Source organism: Dipteris shenzhenensis, chromosome 13, assembly GCF_047967505.1.
Source record: "Dipteris shenzhenensis isolate YYH24624 ecotype China chromosome 13, Dip_SZ_1.0, whole genome shotgun sequence".
Classification (NCBI taxonomy): Eukaryota; Viridiplantae; Streptophyta; class Polypodiopsida; order Gleicheniales; family Dipteridaceae; genus Dipteris; species Dipteris shenzhenensis.
Window position 1 is genome coordinate 32,105,131 of NC_141608.1, and position 12,293 is coordinate 32,117,423.

Sequence of the window (12,293 nt, forward strand, 5' to 3'; positions counted from 1 at the left end):
GACACTGAGCTTTGATGAGCTCTCATAAAATTGAACAAATCATCATGATTATCAACCAATCAACCAAGTGATAGTAAATTTTGAGAAGGCATGCAAATAGTACGTTTAAATAATCTTGGAATATTGATACTCTAGCAACACGTTTATCTACATGATTAGCTTCACGGATTAAAACTCCTCTTTTGTTGAACAAATCATCATATTATCAACCAATCAACCAAGTGATGGTAGATTTTGAGAGATTAGGCACACGCATTGATGTCTTTATGTACTCTAGATTAACATTTCACCTATGGCTTCAACCTTAAGGATTGACCATTTGCAATGAGCATGTTCTCAATTTTCTCTGAATCTTGGAAAACCAATCATCATGACTAGTCATATGTACAATTAGCTGCTGCTGAGAGAACCAGCCAATCTAAGAAGATTACTTCACTCACACTCAAAATTGCCTTGTATTGACACATATCTCATTTTACATACCGTTCTAGTTGCAATGATTAGCATAATTTTCCGGTTGCCTGGATCTCTCCATGAGCTCCTCTTGCTGCTTACTTCACCATTCTAACTCCTAGTGTCCAAGCGCTCCAATAATAATTCTAGGTCTTTTTGCTAATTTAATTGTCCTGGCGATGACTTTTGATTAAGATCTTTTCTATTAGATCATTGCCTTATATATATATATGGGAAGGGAAGAATGGGGTGTGATAGGGAGGATGGGGAGAGGGAGAGTGTGAGGAGAAGGGTAACGGAGAGGAGGGGGAGCTGTAGGCCATTGCAAAATTTGGACCAAGTGATGAGGTCAAAGCTGGAAGTGACAAAAGCATAGAGATGGGGTGCGTTACAACGTGTGCGCACATGTGCACGTGTGGGTGGTGGGTTCTACGTACTACCACGATGCCGTCTTGGCTCTTGGCGTGCCGGATCAAGAGCGCACTGGATCAAGCGTAGGCTCTTGGAGGCCCTTTGTTTTAACGGTTGGTTATTGCATGCACTTGGCCTGCAAAGATAATTAAAATTTTTGAAAAAAGGGCTTGAAGAGCCCATGTTCAATCCGACGTGCCAAGAGACAAGACGGGGATTATATATACATATATATATACATATACACACACACATGCGCGCGCGCGCACACACACACACACACACATATACACACCTTTGTAAGACTAGAATATGTCCGATCACACACACACACACACACACACACATATATATATGTATGTATGTATATATATACACAGAGAGACAGGGAGATATATATTAATATATATATATATAGAGAGAGAGAGAGATGTATGCATGTACACGTATATGCATATGGGTGCTAATATGTCTATCTAAGAGATTTGCCTTGTGCCATAATTGGCTTGAGAGACGCTAGGGTTGAGTTACTATTGCACTCCTTTTAAACAATCCTAATCTCTTGGACTTCGCCTTGTCTTGTGCTGCTTAGACAGTCACTTGAATTGCAAGCATAAACCTCGTTGCGGATTACTTTCTAGAGACCAATGTCATTCTGTGAGTAGCGCTTGTACAGTGACATGTAGAAGTCCAACACGTATTTCCAGAAATGCACTAGTAGAATCTCATTGAATGGCCTACTCCAACACACATATTTCAAAAATAAACTAGTAGAATCTCATTCAATGACCTACTCATAGAACTTTGCCAGTACTCTTGACACAAGCATTCGATCGACGACTGCTGGTCATTAGGGGCAAAATACATCAACAGAAGGATGAATTAAAACAGGCTATACATGGAAGTGAAAGAATGTGAGTTACATGGTCTGTCCCACAGAGTAATAGCAGCGACGCTGCTATCCAAGGCGATGGAATATGTAACCCATGAGATCAAAGATAGGTTGTAGAAGCCGCTAAACGGCAAATCGTTGGAACCACATCGAAATCTGCAGAGTAGGTAAAGCAAGACGGAAGTACAGTGACAAATATAAAAGTCCAATGAGTATTTTACAAATGAACTAGTAGAATGTCACTGAATGACCTGCTCATAGAACTTTGCAAGCACACTTGACACAAGTGTTTGAACGACGAGCAATTTGTTTCAGTTTGAGATGAGCTGTCCTTACTCTTGCTCATCCTCTTCATGTGCTCGTATAGAGTTTCACCCACACATGTATCCTTTCCGGTTAGCCAGCTGAACTCAGAGTTGCTGCTGCTATCAAATTGACTTCTACCCCTAAAGGAATTCAACTTAGTTTGCAGCCTGCTATCCACATTCCTGCTGCTATCGGATTGATTGCCCTCACTCGTTGCGGTGGGCAGCATGCTGTCCACACTCCTGCTGCTGGATTGATTGCCTTCACCGATTTGTTGCGGTTTGAGACGAGCTGTCCTTATTCTTGCTCATCCTCTTCATGCACTCGTATATAGTTTCACCCTGATAAGTATCCTTTCCGGTTAGCCAGCTCAAATCCGCCCTGCAAATTGTAACTCACAGATTTCAAATTTGACACACTCCTCTCCCACAGTCAAAAAAAGTTGAGATACCAATACAGGGAAAACTGGCACACAGTCACAAAAGAGAGGGAACCAATACATATAGTCAGTGAATCTGAGTGCTTATACAAAAAAAGAATATACCTTGGGGTTGACACAAGATCTCTACTCAGAAACTCTCACCTGGCTCTGATACCATGTTAAAGTGAAGACACTATCCTGTTGGCTATACAAGCTCAACACACACAGTTATGAGGAGGAGGAAAGACAAGCCAACAAGCTCAACACATTCCCCAACAAACACACAGTTATGAGGGTTGGCTACACAAAATGTACACTGCTTTCTTACCAAAAATATGAACGTATTACAACATATATTGAACCCTAATTTGAGTACCCTAAATCCGTAAGGACTATCTACATCCCAACTTAGGATTCCTATGATCCTATCCATCCACCCATGTATACAGCCTATGAACATATGTCCCACCACCCATACAACCTATGAACATATGTCCCACCATATATACATGGATAATGACCAATCCAATGGCCCATACTTAAAGATTGGAGGCCTCTTTATTACTAACAAAGTCTCCAAAAAAAGTCTTTGTAAAATAATGTGATAATTGATGGATGTTTGCATGTTTGACATCCACATTGAGTGAAAGTAAATGTACTTTTCTTAAAGTGTTCCGTTTGGATTTGAAATATAGCACGATGATTATCACTTTATTGATTTCATTTTAAATGGTTTGCAGGAAGCAACTTGAAAAAAGTAAGAATTTGTCATTGCCCAAAGTAAGGAGGAGCTTGGAGCAAGCTAGAGCCATACCTGTGAGAAGTATAGCGGAAGGGAACATAAGGAGAGAGAGAGAGAGAGAGAGAGAGAGAGAGAGCGCTCTAACCACACACAAACAGAACTGGAGAGGAGAGAAAGAGGCAAGAGAGACAGCAAGGGATGTCGAGATAAAACCCCTGACTGTGGAGGAAACTTCTGCAATATATGGGCACAACTGTGCTCCACACTAAATGCCACAAGTGAGGAAAGGGGCGATCCCCTCCCTATTCAGTTGGTCTACTAGGCTGACACCCCCTATAGCCCATAAGGCTGGCACACCGTCTTATAAAGGGGCTATCCCCTTGCCTATGGGCCCACTTAACAGCTCCTTGGGGCTGAACCCCGCAGTCATATAAAGAGGCTACTAGACATCCATATTGAGGGCTGACCCCCCCTGCAAGGGAGCCGACCAACAGGCCTAGCTGGTTAACCAGCAAGTTGGCCCACCTTAGCCTATAAAGGCTTTCTAAGGGCAGCTGTACAGCTCCAAGGGTAGCCAACCAGGGCCCCAACACTACCCAGCAAAATGTGCCACAGCAGAGGCTGACCCATGGCAACCAATAGGCCTAGATGGACCCCCAAGTGAGGCCTCCACAATGGGCAAATCTGCCCTCAGGCCGAGCCTACTCTACCCTCACAAGGGGTGAGCACACCCAAAACAATGGCCCTTACTCAACCTAACCTAACCTCTCACAAGGTGGTCAGACCCACAAGCAAGGCCGTCTCTCCCTACCTATGCCATGTGACATCAAATAGATGTTGACCTCCAACAACCCCTCTCCACTCCTAGACGAGGACATCCCGCTCCTAGAAGATAGAGCCATCTAATTACATTAGGTGAATTATGAAATGGCGGCAAAATTGGTCGGAGGGTTGTCTTATAGGTGGATCTTCGTCCTATGTCTTGGCAGTTTCTGTATGATGACACCCGGGCTGCCATGATCTTTTGCCGCTCCTGAATGAGCACAATCGAATACTGTAAGATCGAACAATTATCTATAGTGCATTTGAATTTCGTGGGGCTAGCAAGTTTGTTGAACATGTTTGAAAATATAGGGTCGTGGCTAGACTACTAAGCCTTTAGGCTCATCTTTTGGCTAATCATCCCGTCCATATCTGGGGAGTGTACTCCGTGCGATATTTATCTCATGGAGGAGAGAACGACACACTAACATGATTGTGCTGAGATGGTTCATGCCAAGAGGGGGCTTCATCAACAATACCTGTGGCAGTCTTCATTGATGACAAGGTATCACACTGACGGATCCCTCCAGTTGTTCCAACGGCACACCCAGCTCCCTGGAGATTCCATCTGTAAGCCCTCATATGAGGAGAGCATGGGGGAAGTGGACTTGGGCTTGTTGAGGCTACCACATGGGTAGCACATTGGCTACCATGTGGTAGGCATGCTCACAGGAAAAAGTCAAAAGAGGGGGTTGCCACATAGGCTGCCATGTGGGTAGCACAATCAACACGTGTACTCGGGTGCTTAAAGATGTCTGGTACACAGTAGGGGCAGCAGTACAAGATGGAGCCCTGCTTGGAGGGAACTCAAGTCACTTATGGCCGAAATATAGATTGGAGCAATCTCGGACAGGTGGCACGAAACACGTCCTGTATGGGTGGCCACATTGGGCTGTACGGAGCTACGGTTGAGGATCCAAGGCAAGCATGGGGCGGGCATAGAAAGAGCAAGCAGGCACCTCTGGTTGGAGCGGTATGAAGGGTCGCACAAGTCAAGAACAGAGCTAGAAAGAGGGCGGATTTCCCATGGCACAAGGGTGACAGATCACGGCTGGAAAGAGCTTGGAAAGGTCTACGACAGGGGCATACAAAGGCCCAGGCCAATGGTTGGATGCCACATGGCCAGATAGACCCAGGTTGGGTTGGTCAAAGCAACCAACTGTGAGTCGGACAAAGTCAACCAGGTTGGCCCCACAAACCTCTCGGTCAGCCTTTTTGGTTGGTTGGTTTAGGGGGGCTACCATCCCTTATAAAACGAGACCATTGGGGCGTATAGCTCATCCATTGTTTGAGTAGGTTGGAGTAGCAAGCAGCCTACCTCAAGTACCTATCCAGGAGTTGTTGGTGCAGCAAGGGAGGTGTCTAACTACATGTGACAAAGGGCTCAAAGTGTCTTCACCTTTGGTCGTCTACACAAGGTAGCAAGTCCATGTATCTTAGTGTCATCGCATCTTAATCAAATAGAGCCCAACACAAACCTGGTCGGGAAAATGGATCAGCTTTGTGTACTCCTCTGTCTTGACCTCCTCGATCGGGCATAGACTACAGATCCTTAGCTCTATGGGTATGCTTGCAGCTCCCCCCACCTGAATCCTCATTTGATGTCACAAGACTTGCAACTATCTAATGGCAACCCTCAGTGCGTGTGAGACTCTCCTATCCCCGAGGTACCGAGGTCTGATGATGAGACCATACTCCAAGACCCTCAAGAAGTGGTCATGGTAAAACCAAGTCTTGGTGGGGAGCTCCTCTCCTCCCCAAGCCCTAGACGTATGAAGTTGGAGAAGGTCCAACTGTATGATATGGTTGATCTCATCTCATGGGATCATCTCGAGTGGTGCATCCATGCTGTCTTGAAAAGGGGAGGAGTCTATCCATATGAATGCCGTGGCTACCAAACCATGTGGATACCCGTGCGTACCATGTTGTATCAACACCGCTCTCTACCAGTCGCTTGGAAGCCTACAATAATAGCCTCGATAATCTCCACTGGGCTAAGCCCCAAACTCTAGGAAGAAATGTCACTATCTGAAAGATGGCATCAACCTGGAGAGGGGTCATGGAGAACTCTGTTTGTATAATCTGATGAGGGATCGAGGCCTTACTCTGGTCACCTGTAGCCTCTAAAATATCTTCCACTCTGTCTCATTGAAATGTCACTCCCCCACGAGGGTGCTGCATACATGGCGGCCGGTCTCACCAAGGTGTCGAAAAGCCAACCCTTCATTGGAGGGTCCTAGAAGTGTGACTAAGTGGCCTCTCTAGTCCGGGCTAGAGCACCCCACCCTTGCATGAGTCATGCTATAGCTGCATGAGTCATCGTGAAGCCTAGCCCAGTGAACACTACCCCCATGTGTAAGACTACACTATCTCCACTGGCTCATATCGATATGTGAAGCTATGGTGATGAGACATTGCTCGCGAGGTGTTGAAGATCATAACCTTGGTCTTTTCAAGGTTAACTGTCAAGTCTCTCTCTCTGCAAAACATCTCCAAGGTCTCTAGATGCTTTTGCAATCCCTCTACTAAGGATGATATGAGGACTATATCATCTACATACAGTAGTATCTGCACCATCAGGTCAAACCCTCTCCACCTAGACGATCTACAAAGGATGTAATCTCATCAATATAGAGCCCGAAGAGAGTTGATGAGAGGGGTTACCCTTGCTTCACTCCAATAGTGCTCTCAATTCAATCCGATAGACCACTCGAGGCACATACTCTCCCTCTAATGGACTCATATAGACTCATCACCCCCCAACTCATGATCTCTAGGAGCTACAACTCTTGTAACCTCTTAATCATGTGGGAGCATGGGACAGTATCAAATGCCTTATGAAAGTCTACAAAGCAAGTGTAGACTTTCTAGTGCCTCGGCTTTGCCTCCTCAATGATAACCCTCAAGGTGAAGATGTGGTCCAGGGTGGAGTGCTGTCTTCGAAAACCCACCTATTCAAGAGCCCACTACTCGTGATCGTCTATGTGGCTGCTGATCTCCCTCTCTAGTACGAACCCATATATCTTATCCAAAGTGTGGCCAATCATGATTGTATGGTAATTCCTAGTGTCCATGGGTTCACCTGCCTTGTGTATCAGTACTATGGTGGTAGTGCTCCAGGTAGCCGAAAGCCATGGCATATGGCATGATTGAACAGTTGTGCTAATATTGGGATCAAGACGTCCTTCCCATGTGCAAAGTGCTCAGTGCCTTGTCCCTCATGATCTGGTGATCTCCGGTTATGAAGTTGGAGAAGGGTAGCCATACATTCTGTGTAGTAAACAGGTGGCACGTAGTGGGTCTTGGCATAAAGGACATATTAGGTGGTGTCTATCTTGGTACATCATAGAGGGATCATGCATATGTGTGCCAAACATCTTGATCCGTGAGTGATGGGGATGGGCAGCTTCTCCTCCAATAGGAGCCCCCAACCCGTAGTAGGATCCCCCCTGCAAAAGGATCCAATCACCTCATCCATCCTGTGTATGAGGAAAGCCCGCTTCTTATGGTGTGAGATATGTTGTGCCTCTAGTGAAGTCAAGTGTCTCAATGCTCGCTCACGTGTGAGGTGGGCTCTCATCTCCTTGCATTCATCATCAAACCAGGGGTTTTGGGGCATCTTCCCATATGGGACACGTGTAGATTGAGTCGTGGGGAAGGATCTGGTGGCAGCCTCCTAAATCATTGAGACGAGGGTATTTAAGGCATGGTCAAGGTCCATCCCAACTCCAAGTAAGCTTGGGAGCTCCAAGGCTAGGTGGCTCACGTATACCTAGTCAAGAGCATAGTCAAAGTGGATCCAAACACGAGTGGGTGCGGGGGGAGCTCTCCTCATGACTGGCATGGCAGTTGAGATACAGAAGGCAAGGTATGAGTGGTCAGCACCGAGTGGAGGAGGGGGCACAATAAAATGTGTATCCATGAGGCAAAGGCTAGTGGACCCAACAAGTAGTCTACTGTACTTCTTCCCTCACCATGTGGGAAACAAGTGAGCCCACTAGATGATGGCCATCTTTGGAGACCATTGTATATGATCAAGTCATGGATAGCCCCCAACTCAAAATAGATGTCTCCCGTATGCAGTCAACTAGTGCATCTGCAACTACTGATTATCTCACTATCCCCAACTCTATTGCATCCATCTCCGGCACTATGAGGGAGTCATCATCGAAATCTAGCAAGCCAACCTGTCTATTTCTAGTAGGTGCATTGAAGTCACCAAGGAGGAGAGTGTCCCCCTATCTAGAGAGCTTCGTGATGTCATAGTGCATAGTCTCATATGGGTTGTGCCCTTCCATGGTGATATTTTGTGCATAGGATGATGTATTTGGGGGGAAGAAACACACTATAATGAAGAGTGGACGTGTATCTGGTAGCTAAACTTGCACCCAAGTCTGTCATGCATGTTGTTCTCTTCAAATCATAGATATTAGTGGTCTCAGGTGTGCTCTAAAAAGGGCAGCTATGCCTCCCAACCCCCGTATCCCACTGTCTCCCTTCATCTGTGAAGCTATGTCAATGAAGTGCCAGCCATGTGTATGTGTGTTGTTGTGTGTGTATGTATGTATGTTGTGTGTGTGTGTGTGTGTGTGTGAGAGAGAGAGAGAGAGAGAGAGAGAGAGAGAGAGAGAGAGAGAGAGAGAGAGAGAGAGAGGCTCTAAGAAGCTAGTTGAATTGCATACTACAAGAAAGCTTGGGCTCTTGTAGAAAAAGAGAGCTACTGAAGAAATAGTTCACACTACCAAGCATTCAACATAATTTAATTCTAGCATATACTCAAAGAAAACATAGCGTTTAGGAATGTATATGTATTGCAAGCAACTAAAATGGGGATCGAGTGACTAGGAGAGGCTTAAATAGGCAGAAAAGACTAGAGGTTCAAGTAAATAAGCATTACAGAAGGAAGAGAAAAGTACACGAGAGGCTGGGCTAAAGGGTTTACATGGGGCTTGGTGGAGCCCCCAGACTAGTCGACCCAACCTATAGCAAGTCGAGCTAGGTAGAGCATTGGCAGACCTACTTTGACCCCCTATCGTTGGTCATCTGATTTGCTAGCTGACTCCTCTTGATAGCCTATAATTTGATGCTTCACGTGCATAATGTGGTAAAGGTGAGTCTTCATGCAATAGCCATTTGGCACATCCAAACCTCTTGTGAATGCTTTTCGGAGAGTCTTTCCCCACCCAAATTCTAGGACAACTCAGGTTTACAATGTTGTATTATGCAATGTTGTGTGAGAGGAAAGTATAGGCCCAACCGAGACATGGATTTAGGTGCCTTGCTAGAGCTACCATATGCTTATATGGACCTATCAACTTATGTTAAGGATACTTTATCTTCCTTTGATTATTTGGCTATTTTCATATGCCAGATTCATGATGTTATAGGAGAGGCAATATTGGGCAGGTATTTAGCAGAGACTTGAAAGAAAATTTGACAATCCATATGCTCAAAGGTAAGACCAGAGAAGCTAAGGAACTAGAAGTATCTCCACAAGTCTTGAAGACCACTTCAGCTTTTCTCTAACAAATGTCAAGGGCAGGATTCTTTGTGATGGCATGCATTGTGTCCATGCTTGAGTATGTAAGCCCTTTACATGGGAAGCCTTCAAGGGGCTCATGGATGTCACGAAGGGAGAAAATTTAAAGCTATGCAACAAGGGTTGAAGCCTATATTGTTTCACATGTGAGCACTTCAAATGTCAGGAATGTTGAGGAAGTAGATAAGCTTATGAAGCTGTTTGAGATCAAATTCAATAGCTATAATGAACATGACCTTCATTTGGCGAGATTTGGATAGGATTGTACAGATAAAAATGCAATGCAAGAATAGCTCATTAAAGGTGCCTTATAGGGTTAAATGGTGAAAGGATGAATGCTTCCAACATGGGGAAAAGGGGGAGCAAGGCACAAAGTGGTAAACCCAATCACCACGTTGTGGACATCCAATCTACATGTCATTTTACATCTTCTTCATGATGAGCATGCTAGGTGGAATCAACCCTTACAATGATTTGAGCAGTGCCAGAGCATATGGGGACAAGAACTATCTTAGTTTCCTTTTGATCAAGGTGGTATGGATGACTTTATGTTGTAGGAAGGAGCCTTATCCTAATTGCAATGTTGAGGATAATTTTATTTTTGGTGGGGATGGTTTGTAATGAAGGCAAAAAATAATTCAAGTTAGTGGGTGATAGGACTATTTGGGATAGGGGTTGTTTGGGTCTAGCTAAAGGGATATATTTAAGGGGAGTAAACAATCCTATCCCTCTTCCTTTGTAGGGACTTTTGACATGACATCTTATCTGTCCCAGTATCCTCCTTCCTCCTCCAACATGTGTCCGTATCTCTCTCACCTTCAACTCTCTCTCTCTCTCTCTCTCTCTCTCTCTCTCTCTCCCCCCCCCTCTGTCTCTCTCTCACTCTTGCACGTATGTGCACTTTCCTTCAAAATTATACTAGATGTAGCAAACTGAATTCAAGTTTGACTGAATGTACCTGGCATTGTCAAGCCTATGATTTAGGAGATCTGACATCTCTAAGAGTAGCACAATATGGTTCTATTTGATCTCCTCAATTGGGCAATGACAAATTTGTTACTTTACTCAGGTTGCTTTCTATAAGACGTTTAAATCTAGTCAATAAAGTGATTATCATTGTGCTATATTTTAGATCCCAGTGAAACATTTGAAAAAAACTTTAACTCAATGTCTATGTAAGGCATGCAAACGCATAATCAATTATCTCATCCATTTACAAAAAACATGATTTTGATGCATTATTAGTAACAACACGCCCAATTGTTAAAGTATTGGTCATTGTGTTTTTCATTATCAATGTACATATGGTGGGACATATGGGTACTTTTCTTTGAATGCATGTCTCTATTGAGTTTGTGGGAGAGGAGCGTGTCAAAATTTTAAAACCTATGAGTTATAGTGTGAAGAGGTGGACTGTGTGTCTCGAGAATGCATCTCCCTTCCCCCACTATCTCATTTTCAAAATTTCTTTCATGAAAGGTTCCTTCAAGGAATGCTTGCCAGGTTAGTCGAGTGTTTTGCAAGGGTTGTAAGAAAGGTTCTTTTAGTTTTGATTTGCTAGGGGTGTGTCCCTTTGGTGGAAGGTTATATCATTTTTTACTCCTTTGAAGCTAGCTTCTTGAAGAAAGAGCAAGAATAAAACCCAAACGCAAACCAACAAAGACACTTAGAGACAAGATAAAAGAAGCTTGCAACAAGCTCAAAAGGAGCTATAGAAGAAAGTTAAATGGCTCAAAGATAATTGAAGTAGAAGAAGAAAAAGAAAAGTTGGAAGGAGATGGAGGCAGTTGCAGTGAAGATTGTGATGCTAGAAGAGCTCATACCTGCACATGAAGAAATCCTGAAGGAGAGGTTGCAAACAATAACTGAAAGGACCTTAAGGATAGCAAGCTATGAATCAGAGCTTTGTGGAAGAAGTTGCAAGTTGGAAACCAACAATCTAATGCTTAAACAAAGCTTGAGAAAGCAACAACTGCCATGGAAGAGATACAGCAAAGAAGAGCACATGAGAGTGGCATGTCTACTTGGAGAGACCTTCAAATAGCCAGAGGAGCTACTATGTGAAGGGAAGCTCCAAATAACGCTAAGCAAAGACCAGTGTTGGGACCACAAGGAGGAATCAGAGAGCCAACTATAATGATGAGCTCAAGGTAGATGAGGACAAGGCCACGTGTGCAGAGAGGGGGTTTATGATTACCACACTTACACTATCTCCAAACTTGCATTTGAGACCGTGTGAGCCCTTCAATAGAGAAGCAAACTTCAAGCTCCGACAAGAAATTCTATGCAATCATCCATGGCAGAGAGCTCCATTCTGAAGAACCCAACGAGTCTACACAAATATTGAGCCATGAGCACAATTCTTCAAGCCAAAGATACAAATCTAGTTCAAAGGCAAGACATGCCTCGAGTCGAGATCAACAAAGAAGATCGACACATGTGTCAAAAATAGAACAAGAGACCAAACATAGTCTTGGCCTAGCTTTCGACCAAAATCGAGTGATGGATGCAACCAAGTTAGCAAAAGCTCATGTCATAAAATAACATTGGGCCAAGAAAGGCCTAATGCCTGGCTATATAGAAATAGAACCCCTAATCCTACATCTTTGCCAAGGATTAGGACCTCGAGTCTTCGGTACTAGGGTGTGGCCACATACATCATTAACGAACTGAGTCCGCTAGTTCCAAAGGTTCCAGTGAGGCTGGA